The following is a 12,987-nucleotide window of genomic DNA, read 5'->3' as shown; positions in this document are numbered from 1 at the left end:
AAAAGTTTTGGGGGCCCCCGACTCCTGTAGGCTTCTGGTGGAGAGCGGTTGCCATGATTGCTCGCGGAATGACCACGACGGAGCCACGAGATGGTGGTGCTCTCATGCTGAAGCCAGCTTCAGTCTGAAACATCCAGAAACAAGGTGGGGCTTTCATCGTTTGGGGAAAAAAAAAGTTTTCATCCAATGAAAAGTGTTGTTTTTAGGTCATATGATCAAGCCTTCCATCATTAGGAAACCAAAAGTAAAATGAACCAATGAAAAGTTTTATAAACAAGTCACATGACCTGTTATGCGGCATAGGGTATAAAATGCGGAGAAAATACGTTGGCACGTGAGGCGGCGTCAGTAGCGGACCGATGTGCGAATAGGCCGAAGGCAATACAACGCGCCAAGATCCGGATGGCACCGAGGTGGTGTCCAGCAAGTTGCAGCACTGGTGTGGCCATCCTACAATGCTGAAAGTCGGCGTGGGGCGCCCCGTTGGCCTGTGAGTTTGCGTCAGTAGCGGACCGATGTGCGAATAGGCCGAAGGCAGCACAACGCGCCAAGATCCGGATGGCACCGAGGTGGTGTCTAGTAAGTTGCCGCACTGGTGTGGCCATCCTACAATGTTGAAAGTCAGCGTGGGGCGCCCCGTTGGCCTGTGAGATGGCGGCAGTAGCGGACCGATGTGCGAATGGGGCCAAAGGCAGCGCAACAATATTTTCGGAATAGAATACACCACAAGGCGCTGAGATGCCAAGATCCGGATGGCACCGAGGTGGTGTCTAGCAAGTTGTGGCACTGGTGTGGCCATCCTACAATGGTAAAAGTCGGCGTGGGGCGCCCTGTTGGCCTGTGAAATGGTGTCAGTAGCGGACTGATGTGCGAATGGGGCCAAAGGCAGCGCAACAATATTTTCTGACTGACACCACAAGGCGCTGAGATGCCAAGATCCGGATGGCACCGAGGTGATGTCTAAGTTGCGGACCGATGTGCGAATGGGGTCAAAGGCAGCGCAACAATATTTTCTGTATGGAAGATACCACTAGGCGTTGAGATGCCAAGATCCGGATGGCACCGAGGTGATGTCTAGCAAGTTGCTGTACTGGTGTGGTCATCCTACAATGCTGAAAGTCGGCGTGGGGCGCCCCATTAGCCTGTGAGATGGCGTCAGTAGCGGACCGATGTGCGAATAGGCCGAAGGCAGCACAACGCGCCAAGATCCGGATGTCACCGTGGTGGTTTCATAGTTGAGAGGCACTTCATCTGCAGTGGTGCGCCGAGATCCGGATGGCACCGAGGTGATGTCTAGCAAGTTGCTGTACTGGTGTGGTCATCCTACAATGCTGAAAGTCGGCGTGGGGCGCCCCATTAGCCTGTGAGATGGCGTCAGTAGCGGACCGATGTGCGAATGGGGCCAAAGGCAGCGCAACAATATTTTCTGAAGAGAAGACACCAAAAGGCGCTGAGATTCCAAGATCCGGATGGCACCGAGGTGGTGACTCGATCTCCGCTTCCCAGCAGAGTGGTCGCTCCCCTGAGACTTTGGTATCGTACTTGCAGCGCATTGCCCATAGCGACTGCCAGCTGTGTGTTCTGACCGCCGCTTTGCCTATTTTCATGTTAAACTGCCAGCGTTATCTGCATTGTTTATAATTTGCCAACTTTATCCCAGCATTTGCGTTCTCCCCCAAGCGCTCTCGGCGTTCAGACCCCTCCGCCTCCATTTTGTTGATTGTTGTCCCCGTAGCCCGCCCCGCCTCCCAGCTGAGCCGCCCTCCCACAGACAACAAACAGCGCTCCAGTACCTGGAAGCGCCGTGACTCGATCTCCGCATCCCAGCAGAGTGGTCGCTCCCCTGAGACTTTGGTATCGTACTTGCAGCGCATTGCCCATAGCGACTGCCAGCTGTGTGTTCTGACCGCCGCTTTGCCTATTTTCATGTTAAACTGCCAGCGTTATCTGCATTGTTTATAATTTGCCAACTTTATCCCAGCATTTGCGTTCTCCCCCAAGCGCTCTCGGCGTTCAGACCCCTCCGCCTCCATTTTGTTGATTGTTGTCCCCGTAGCCCGCCCCGCCTCCCAGCTGAGCCGCCCTCGCCCCTCCCCCTCCACCACCCATTTATGACAGTTGTTCCCGCGCGCAGCGTTTACGCGCAGCGACCGCGCCCAACCCGCGCCGAAGGTGCGCCAAAGGTAAGCCCGTCTACGCTCGTCCGTGCCTGGACCGCGCCCAGCGCCAGACCCCCTGCCCCTCGCGCCGCCCATCCCTCCCGCATTACCTATGATGCCGCCACCCTCCTAGCCCTTAACCCCGGTCGCGCCCCCAACTGCGTCCAAGCCGCTCCTGGACACACCCATGGACCATTCTCTTGCTACTCCTGCAAATTCAGCGGCACCGACAACATCTCCGCTACGACCACACCACAGACTCCCGACCCCAACCACCTACAATGCATCCTTCTCAACACCCGCTCGGTCCACAGACACGCCATTGACCTATGGAATCTACTAGACACCATCTCTCCGGACGTCGCCTTCCTAACAGAAACATGGATGAACGCTTCCTCCGCCCCAGACATCACCATCGCCATCCCGGAAGACTATAAGATCACACGCAAAGACCGTACCAGCCACACAGGAGGAGGCATCGCTATCGTCCATAAGAAATCAATCCGCATCTCAACCAGCTCAGACGCCAACCTCGCCAACTCCGAACACCTCCACTTCCAAATACACATCGACCCCAAGACCACACTCAGAGGCACCCTCCTCTACAGACCACCAGGACCCCGCGCAAAATTCAGTGAAGACATCACGGACTTCATCACTCCACACGCGCTCCCCTCCAAAGATTACATCCTTCTGGGAGACCTCAACTTTCCCCTTGAAAAGAACAACGACCGCAACACCGCCACCCTCTTGGACAACCTCGCAAACCTCGGACTTAAACAACTGGTCACTTCCCCTACCCACATCGCAGGTCACACACTCGACCCCATCTTCACCTCCAGCAATCATGTCTCCTTCAGCCACACTACGGATCTCCTCTGGACTGACCACAGCTGCGTTCACTTCACCTACAACAAGCCAAAACCCACCAACCACCTCCAACCAACTCTGCAAAGAAACTGGAACAAGATCACCACCGACCAGATCTCCGCATCGCTCCTTCGAAACACCCCAGCCCACTCGTCTAACCCAGACCAAGCCGCCGCCAACTTCACCCTATGGTTATCCAACACCGCCGACACCCTAGCACCACTGAAAAAACGTCAAAGCAAACCTGGTAACAAGAAGGCTTCATGGTTCAACGATGATCTTAAGAAGTCCAAGAAACTCTGCCGCTCCCTTGAAAAGACCTGGAAAAAAGACCCAACCACTAGCACCAAGGACGCCTTCAAAAACGCCACCCGCACTCACCACCAACTAATCCGAAAGGCCAAGAAAACAGCATTCAAGGATCGACTTGACAACAACGCCCACAACAGCAAGGAACTCTTCAACATCGTCAAGGAATTCTCCAACCCCTCCGCCAACTCTAACGACATCACCCCCTCTCAAGCCCTCTGCGACTCCCTGGCCTCATTCTTCCACAACAAAATTGCAGACATCCACAACAGCTTCAACAACCAACCCGGAGACCAACCCACCCAACCATCTGCCGAACACTCCCCCCCCTCGAACACCCTCAACGACTGGAACCCAATCTCTACTGAGGACACAATCCGCCTGATGAATTCCATCCACTCAGGCTCCCCCACAGACCCATGTCCTCACCACATCTTCAACAAAGCAGACTCCATCATAGCACCGCACCTACGAGACGTCATCAACTGCTCCTTCAACTCCGCCACCTTCCCGGAAAGCTGGAAACACGCTGAACTCACCGCCCTTCTGAAAAAACCCACAGCGGACCCCACCAAACTCAAAAATTACCGCCCCATTTCGCTCCTTCCATTCCCGGCCAAAGTCATCGAGAAAGCCGTCAACAACCAGCTCGCCGCTTTCCTCGAAGCCAACAAATCCCTCGACTCCTCACAATCCGGCTTCCGAGCAAAACACAGCACTGAGACCGCCCTCATCGCAGCAACAGACGACATTCGAACTCTATTGGACAATGGAGACACAGTCGCCCTCATCCTCCTCGACCTCTCGGCAGCATTCGACACAGTTTGTCACAGCACCCTGTTACAACGCCTCAATAACATCGGAATACAAGGAAAAGCACTTGAATGGATCACCTCGTTCCTCACCGGAAGAACCCAGAGAGTCCGCCTCCCACCATTCAAGTCCGAGGCCAGTGAAGTCATCTGCGGCGTACCTCAAGGATCCTCACTCAGCCCCACCCTCTTCAACGTCTACATGAGCCCCCTCGCGACCATCGCCCGCCAACACAACCTCAACATCATCTCTTACGCGGATGACACCCAACTAATCCTTTCTCTCACCAATGACCCCAGCACCGCCAAAACTAACCTACACGAAGGAATGAAAGAAGTTGCCGAATGGATGAAACAAAGCCGTCTGAAACTGAACTCAGACAAAACAGAAGTCCTCATCTTAGGTACATCCCCATCTGCATGGGACGACTCTTGGTGGCCGGAAGCCCTTGGAAAAGCACCCATCCCAACAGACCACGCACGGAACCTAGGCGTTATCCTGGATTCTTCACTCTCAATGAACAGACAAGTCAGCGCCGTTACCTCATCCTGCTTCAACATTATCCGTATGCTCAGAAAAACATTTCGCTGGATCCCCAACGAAACAAGGAAAACAGTCACCCATGCTCTAGTCACGAGCCGTCTGGACTACGGAAACACCCTCTACGCCGGTACTACCGCTAAACTCCAGAAGAAACTCCAACGAATCCAAAACGCCTCAGCCAGGATCATATTAGACATCCCGCGCAACGAACACATCTCTGGTCACCTGAAAGACCTCCACTGGCTACCCGTCAATAAGAGAATCACCTTCCGACTGCTAACCCACGCACACAAATCACTCTACGACATCGGACCAGAATGCCTCAACTCACGACTATCCTTCTACACCCCCTCCCGCAAACTTCGCTCTTCCAGCCAAGCCCTCGCCACTGTACCTCGCATCAACAAGACCACCATGGGAGGCAGATCATTCTCCTACCTGGCTGCTAAAACATGGAACTCACTCCCCGCTTACCTTCGCCTCACCCAGAACCACCTAGCATTTAGAAAGCAACTTAAAACATGGATATTTGACAAGTAATACTCCTCCCATTTCTAAGCGCCTTGAGACCCTCTGGGTAGGTAGTGCGCTATATAAATTCTCTGACTTGACTTGACTTGACTAGGAAGCTATGCAGTTGAGTTGTGTGCGCACTTGCGGCGAATAGGTCGAAGGCAGCATAACAATGTTTTCTGAATAGAAGACACCACAAGGCGTTGAGATTCGGTTACCACCGAGGTGATGTCTAGCAAGTTGCCGCACTGGTGTGGCCATCCTACAATACTGCTCCGAATAACGGCGTGGGGTGCCCGAAGGGGGGGGGGGGGAGGCGGCGTGAACGGGCCTTCCTAGGTGGAGGCTCGTCTGCTGTAGTGGGGCGCCCCTTTACCGTTTCAGTTGCCATTCAGCTGAGTTTCGGCTGCTCTTGATGCTACAGCGACAGGCGGCTGCAACAGGACTCTCAAAATGGCGGCCTGTTCTTTGGATTTGGGCCTGGTCCACTAAAATGGCCCTGGGACACCTTAGAACTCGGACGCTCAATTTTTTTTTTCCTTTCCTGTACATGCCAAAAAAGGTAAATGCCCGGTACGTTACACGCTTCATCTGCCACGATGAACTCTCCAGAGGAACCGAAAAAAAATATAGTTATGGTAACTATACCATGCATCGTCATATGGAGAGGTGGCACCAATTAATTATAGTGCTGCATAAAAGAGAGATTTGGAGGAGAACCCTTGACCTGCTAGTACATTCATCAAAGAAGTGGCACCGACAGCATCAGAGGCAAGGGAAACGGTCCCAAATATTTAGAAGAACTTTGGAAAGATTAAAATGACATGTTTAGATTGTGGCAAATTAATTTCATGTGGACAGATGAGTGTTACTCTAATAAATACAGCATATGAACATCATCATAGTCGATGGTTGGTAGAGACATTTTGACTATATCCTGGACCTGCCCGTCCTCGCCCAAAATGGCGCCGGAATAAATGGGACTCGTAACTCCTTGTTGTGTACTGGTTGCAGAACCTTGAAATCACGAGATACGTATGCAGTTTTGAAGCACATGGCGGGCGGGGACGAGAATTGATTGAATATTTCGACATCCCTATTGATATTAAGTTCTGATGTGTTATTGATTACTGTACTATTGAAAGTTCGAATTAACGTCACCGATGGTACTTGCCCGCAAATGTATATCTAGATAATTTTATTGTAACTGGCCCTGTCGTATTTTAATTATAAAATGTACGTCCACCGATTCCGTAACTGTTAGACACCTTAGTTCTTGCAACCTAATGGCCCGCCCGTTACGTTCCTCTACAGTGTAAATGTCTACTCATCATATACGATTACAGTTTGCTCCGTGGCCGGCCCACGTGGTTATAGGCTCGTATTTGTATAATGAAATTTTCACAATAAAGGTTTTTAAAAGAAAACATGGTAGTAGTATATACATTGGTAAAGTTTTTAATAATAGTCACTGTTTTAGAATCAGTAAAAGGCAAGTGAAATAAAGCAGACCAATTACATGAAGGGTAAAAGGTATAATTCGAAGGAACGCAGTAAAGATAAATGGTCAAGGGCTGTTGTGTTTTCTACTCCTGCAACATAAAGTGATCGATAAGAATCTCATATTCAGGCGTATCGGCGACTAAGACAGCAGGTCGACCCTCTTTTGCTCAACGGCTCCGTCATGGGACGAAGAAACGCTCTTTTTCTTGAAAAAAGAATATATTTTACTTGCAGGACAGTTGTAAATTTTCCGGGAAAGTACATTAGCCTGGAACATTATAACATATATTTAAGAAAAAATAATGTTCGGAAGTAATAAAAAGTGTAATTTTTAGGTCATATGACCAAGCCTTTCATCATTAGAATAAGAAAAGTAAAATGAACCAATGAAAAGTTTTATTAACAAGTCACATGACTTGTTATGCTTACGTTACGCTCTGCGCGCCCCGGATGACTTCCGGATGCGCTAACGCGGCGCGTCATATGACGCATTACGCGACAACGCAGGTCCAGAATATAGTCAAAATGTCTCCACCAACCAGCGGTTGGAACACAACCCCTTTCAGCAGGCTAAATAGTTCTGTTAAATGACAACAGAAGGGACAGGCAACAAGAACCATCAGTCAAAGAGGGGAGGGCTAGTTCTTCTCTACCGGGTTACATTGGGGCGCTACCGGAACTGATCGAATTAGTAGTCTACAGTGTTTCTGGATATTCAGACTGAAGCTGGGGTTAGCATGAGAGCAGCACCATTTCGTAGCTCCGTCGTGGCCATTCCGCAACCAATCATGGCAGCCGCTCTTTATCGTTATTTTGGGCGGGGTGGGTGGCGGAGCCAAGCTGTTTTGCAGCCATCATTGTGTGGAGTTCAGTTCATCTCACTAGTTTTGTATTTGTCATGAGGGGTTGTTCCTAATGTTTCTATTTTAGCGAGGTCAAAAAGAGATCCCATTAGTGGCCTACTGATTTTGCTCGATTCCTTTTCTTTTTTTTTTTACACGATTTTTCGTTATCTGCGAAGACTAAACAGAGTATTGCGACTCTGTGTTTGTTTGTAAATAGAGAATGAACCAAAGAGAACCAATTCTAAAACAGTAAATACTTGGATAACAATCAATCAAATGGAGAGAGAAGCAGGCACGACGTATTACAACGGGGGCAAAGGCCTGCGTTAACTACCCTTCACTATGTGCAAAGAGAGAGTACTCCTAATAGAAATGAGGGGGGGGGCACCATTCAAAGCAGATCAGTGTGCATAAACACGAAAATGTTTTCACTTACCACGTACTTGACATTCGACAGCTTATGATATTTGCTATTAAAAAACCATTGAAATTCACTGAAAAAACCATAGGTTATAGACCATATATAGTTAGGAATTAGCATTTACAAAACCTTGAAAATTCACTGAAAAAACCATAGGTTATAGACCATATATAGTTAGGAATTAGCATTTAAAAAACCTTATTTTACTCACACAAAACCATTGAAATTCCATATATAGTTAGTTGCACTAACTATATATCGCGCACCCGCAATCCACTGCTGATCATGTCACATATTACATCATTCATGACATGGTCAGTGACATCACTGATGACATCACTGATGACATCTCAAATGACATCACTGATATCACTGATGACATCATCCAGTGACTGTGTGTTTCTGTAAAGTTTAAATATGTTTTACATATTGAAGAATGAGTAGATGTATAAGTGTCTCGACGAAGGATTTAGTAGGTGCATGACTGAATGTATGAGTGAGTGATTAAATGTGTCTCACTGAGTGCATGGGTTAGTGACTAAACTGTCTTAATTTGTGCATCATTATGTCTGTTGTTCTGTAAACTGCTGCATGTGTTGATCAGTAGCTATATGATTAACTATATGGGTTATTGATTGATTGTCCAAGTATTTGTATGGGAGACTGAGTGTGTGTGTGGCTGGCTGGGAGGTGTGTGACTCTGTGCCGATCAATGTGTACTTGCATCAATGATTGTATAAGAAAGTAAGTATGTGTTAGTATATGTTTGAAAATGTAAGGTGCTCTATGTTTAACTGTATAGACAAGAAAATGGAAGTGTGATTGATTCTTTACAGGATTGACTAGGTGTGTGAGTAACTCCATGGATGAGTGGCAGAGTCTGAGTGTCTGTATAGGTGTATGAGTGCATATGATAGTGTTGTAAAGATGAGTGATTGTATGTATGAATGATTGTATGGGTGAATGAGTGAATGTGTGTGTAGACGTAGGAATCAGTGAGTACGTATGTAGTAACTAGTATTGGTGTGTCAATGGTTTCAAAAATTATACTCTGTATTTAACACTGGGTGTAACAGAGGTTATATTAAAGTGTGAGGAGATGCATTGTATTGTCACATTAATGATATCATCATTGATGTGACCATTGATGACAAAAGAGATATCATCAGTGATGTCATTTGAGATGTCATCAGTGATGTCATCAGTGATGTCACTGACCATGTCATGAATGATGTAATATGTGACATGATCAGCAGTGGATTGCGGGTGCGCGATATATAGTTAGTGCAACTAACTATATATGGAATTTCAATGGTTTTGTGTGAGTAAAATAAGGTTTTTTAAATGCTAATTCCTAACTATATATGGTCTATAACCTATGGTTTTTTCAGTGAATATATATATATATACACTGAAGAAAACATAGGTTTTAGGGGTGTTAAAGTTAGCTGGACATTTCACTCTTACAAAACCATTGAAAATCCTCCGTTATAGTTAGTTGTACTAACTGTAACTCTCCCACCCGCAATCCACTGGTGATGATGTCACATATTACATCATCCATGACATGGTCAGTGACATCACTGATGACATCACTGATGCCATCTCAAATGACATCACTGATGACATCATCCATCGAATGTGTTTTGGTACGATATTTAAATAAGTATTATATATATAGCAATCTGCATTGAAGACTGAGTGGATGTATAACTGTCTGGATGGAGGATTTAGTAGCAGTGTGATTGACTGTCTAAGTGACTAATTTAAAGTGTCTCACTAAATATATGTGATAGTGATTAAACTGTGTGCATATCTCTATCACTCTATATCTTGTTGTATAAACTACTACATAAGTCGGTTACTAGCTATGTGAAAGTCTATATTAGTTATTAAATACTTAAGTGAGTATTTGTATAGGATACTGAATGTGTGTGTGATTGGGTGGGAGGTGTGTGACTGTCCAACGATGTGTAAATAGTTGATTTAGTAGGTATATGAGGTTAATACTGTATGCAGAAACAGTTGTTTGGGTGACTGAATCTCTTAATGGGTGTGGTGATGAGTAAATATATTTCTCAATGATACATGTCCAAAAAGTTGCTGTATATAAATAAGTATACATAAGACTCAGTAATTGTATAAGTGACTGTGTCGAAAACTGTATACTTGTAATAGTGATTTTATAACACACTAAGTATGAATTACTATCTATATGAATAAATAATGTGGTGTTTGTATAAATATGTAGCTTAGAAAATATAAGTATGATCAATTGTTTGCATAAGTGAGTAGGATGACTGCATAAGTGAATATGATGTGTGCCGGTGTGTAATGTCGATGTAGGTGTATAAGTATATTTAATAGTGTTCTATTGTTCTTGGTTAGCATGTATGAGTGAATATATAGTTAAGTGTTTAGATGTGTGTGTAGATGTAGGAATCACTGAGTGGGTATTTAGAAACTTGTATTGGTATGTCAATGGTTTTAAATATGGTACTCCATATTTTATAATGAGTGTTGAAAGGTTACACTAGTGTATGATGAGTTGTATGAGATTGTCACATGGATGATGCCATCAGTGATGTCATTTGAGATGGCATCAGTGATGTCATTACTGATGTCACTGACTATGTCATGGATGTAATGTGTGACATCATCACCAGTGGATTGCAGGCACAAGAGTTACAGTTAGTACAACTAACTATAATGGAGGAATGTTAATGATTTTGTATGAGTGAAATGTCCAGCTAACTATAAAACCCCTAAAACCCATTGATATTCCTGTGAATTTCTAAGGATTTTTAAATGCTAATTCCTAACTATAACCTGCCTGAAACCTATGGTTTTTTCAGTTAATTCCAAAGGTTTTTCAAATGACAATTCCTACTTATAATGTTGACCATGCCCCTATATTTTCAACAACTAACCAAATCTGCAATGCTACCTAAAAAATCAGGCAATAGTTCCACTTACCACTAACAAATTAACATCAACATTTAAGTACTGTAAGAATGTTGAATATGTACTGCGTGAATTACATTCAACTCACACCCATATTTAAAGAGCAATATGTGATAGAGTTTCTAATTATACTTTGCACACCCAACAAAATCACAATACCCAGGGCTACGATCACCACAACCATCCCCACGGACCCCTCCCCCTACTACCTCAGAGGCAGCACAAAACAGTACTACGGACCTTTACAAAATAATACATTTCCTCAACAGTACACAACCTTAATCTAAAGACCTGTGGCAACCAAGTATGTATAAGGGAAAGAACTCAAACATCAACAATAATGTACACAACGCTAAGACTACCGGTGAAATACTATACATAATTCAATATAGAAATCAAAAACTTTACAGTGTGTACATATACCATTGATACGTGTAGTGTACTGAATAATGGACGCAACCATATTATCTCAGACACTGGGGAATATTTCGCTCATGTAGCTGTGTTCACCCCTCCCCCCTTTGAAACAGAAGCGGAGTGGGCTACTCCAATGTACACAACGTCAACGTAAGACTATAAATAATTAGGCTCCTCCTTGGGCCTGGTTCACTTCTGCAAAGAGAAGAGACCCTGGCACAGCGAAGGTCCACACCCTGCCACGTGGCTGCCGCCATGACCACGTGCCTCCTCGATACAGGCCCATTGCGAACTCAGTGCCACAGCACCGCAGACTTATGTCTGTATTAACTTCTGCCTTCGATCTCCATTGCGGACAGGAGGGTTCACAACTTGAATTCAGCTTTGCATCAACACTAAGGACAGCATTAAATCCAGCATTGTATTATTTAAGGCAGAGACAATTGTACAATGTCCTCAGATTCTGTTATCTGTGACAAAATACCATTCATCGATCTTTGTGTCGGCTACTGCCTTCAATCTACACTGCGTACAACAGGGTTCACAACTTGAATTCAGCTTTCCATCTACACTACGGGCAGCATTCAAGTTAGCCTTGATTTATGTAAGGCAGAGACAATTTTTGTTAATGGATGCCACAATAAACATTCCTCAATGTCTGTACAAAGTACTGCCTTCAAATCTACACTGCGATCAACAGAGTTTACTACTTGATACCAGAAGCGGAGAAGCACTACAAACAACATTTAATTCAGTCTCGATGTATTTAAGGCAGAGACAATTGTACTGTGTCCTCAGATTCTGTTAACTGTGACAAAATAGCATTCAACGATCTTTGTGTCGCCTACTGCCTTAAATCTGTACTGCGTACAACAGTGTTCACAGCTTGAATTCAGCTTTCCATCTACACCACGGACAGTATTCAAGATATCCTTGATTTGTGTAAGGCAGAGACATTTTGTTAACGAATGCCACAAAAAACATTCCTCAATGTCTGTACGAAGTACTTCCTTCAAATATACACTGCAGACAGCAGGGTTCACAACTTAATACCAGAAGCGGTTAAGCACTACAGACTACATTGAATTAATCGCGATTTATTTAACGCAGAGAGAATTCTACTGTGTCGTCAGATTTTGTTAACGTATGTGACAAAATAGCATTCGTCGTTGTTTCTGTGGACTACTGTCATAAATGTACTCTCTGTGGACAGCAGGGTTCACAACTTGAATTCAGATTTCCATCTACACTACAGACAGCATTCAAGATATCCTTGATTTATGTAAATCAAAGACTATTTTGTAAAAGGATGCCACAAATAACAGTGAGTTCTGTTTTCAAACGTACGCTGCGATCAAAAGAGTTACGGCTTCATACCAGTGGCGCATAAGCACTACAAATAACATAAAATTCACTCTCGATTTATTTAAGGGAGAAAAATACTACTGTGTTGTCAGTTTTATGTCAGCAATGAGGCATACTATCACTTTTAAGTGGAAGTCATGCAGAATCCAATTGAAAAAAACAATACTTCAATTACTTTCCCTCCCCCCGACCATGCGTCATCGCAGAATATGTACAAACTAAGCACCAAAGATACTAGTAACTCAGTGCACCAAAAATGATTATC

Source organism: Lissotriton helveticus, chromosome 3_2 (assembly GCF_964261635.1).
Source record: "Lissotriton helveticus chromosome 3_2, aLisHel1.1, whole genome shotgun sequence".
In the NCBI taxonomy this organism is placed as follows: domain Eukaryota; kingdom Metazoa; phylum Chordata; class Amphibia; order Caudata; family Salamandridae; genus Lissotriton; species Lissotriton helveticus.
Note: the sequence above shows the minus strand (reverse complement) of the source record.